This window comes from Lottia gigantea (genome assembly GCF_000327385.1).
Source record: "Lottia gigantea unplaced genomic scaffold LOTGIsca_786, whole genome shotgun sequence".
NCBI lineage: Eukaryota > Metazoa > Mollusca > Gastropoda > Lottiidae > Lottia > Lottia gigantea.
In genome coordinates this window covers 1,244-2,788 of record NW_008710619.1, presented here as the reverse complement: position 1 = coordinate 2,788, position 1,545 = coordinate 1,244, and positions in this window count along the sequence as shown.

Here is a 1,545-nt window from a genome sequence, read left to right as displayed (position 1 = left end):
CAAGAACCACAGACGTCTGATTGAAAATTGTAATGGTGTAAATTGATGCTATCAGTGTCCCTGATACACATAAAAGTATAGAAAACCTCTTTACAATCTCTTTAACAAGAACCACAGACGTCTGATTGAAAATTAGAATGATGTAAATTGATGCTATCAGTGTCCCTGATACACATAAAAAATATAGAAAACCTTTTTACAATCTCTTTAACAAGAACCACAGACGTCTGATTGAAAATTGTAATGGTGTAAATTGATGCTATCAGTGTCCCTGATACACATAAAAGTATAGAAAACCTCTTTACAATCTCTTTAACAAGAACCACAGACGTCTGATTGAAAATTAGAATGATGTAAATTGATGATATCAGTGTCCCTGATACACATAAACAATTTAGAAAACTTCTTTACAATCTCTTTAACAAGAACCACAGACGTCTGATTGAAAATTAGAATGATGTAAATTGATGATATCAGTGTCCCTGATACACATAAAAAATTTAGAAAACCTCTTCACAATCTCTTTAACAAGAACCACAGACGTCTGATTGAAAATTAGAATGATGTAAATTGATGATATCAGTGTCCCTGATACACATAAAAGTATAGAAAACCTCTTTACAATCCCTTTAATATTAATTTATATAGCTAATTATTGAACATGGATAATTACAAATATTATAATCCTCTTATCTGATTAATGTTCATCCTGAATCCTGTTTTGATTAATTAGTTGTTATTCATTAATAGATTAACAGTAATATAGCTTATTAGTTAAAGCTAAATATATAGTTAAAGGTGCGGACACACGAGCAGTCACAGTCATGGTCGGAGATTTTTGTCGCTGATTAGAGTTTTGAGTAAAATCTCCCATGTGCCCGTGCTTCCACAACAAGATTATCGTGTCACCGACAGGATTCATAATATTAAACAAATTTGATAATTGTCTCTGATATTTTTATCATCTGAAAGACAGACCATCATCATCCAATCAGATTCATTTTCCTTTCAATTACATGATCTTCAGGTGATTATCGACATGGTGGAAAACGACCGACTGGAGATTTTTGTCTCCTCATGTACCCACAGTCAATCGTTGAAACACCTGACAAGACCCTAGTCGACAACAAAAGTCAGCAACCAAGACTGTTCATGTGCCCTATCCTTATAGGGACCATTTCACCATCTTGACGGACTATTTTGATAATGAAAATTTTGCAAAAAACCCCTCTAATATTTTCATATAGCTAAGTTCCCACTTTGCCCGAAGTAAGGAATGTAGTAGGTCTACAATGTAATGATATATGACTGTTTTGATTTATATTTTCAGATCTATTTTGAGTATTTGGTTATTTCTTGTTGGTGCTGTGATAATTCTACTTTTACTACTGTTTGTTTTATCTGAATCATTCTCAGTAAGGTTTAACTATTATTATTAACCTGTCTCTATATTGTCGGGACCCCTGTCCGTCCATCCGTCAACATTTGCTTGTAAACGCTCAAAAACTAGATTTTTTGATGGAATCAAATGAAATTCGATATGGT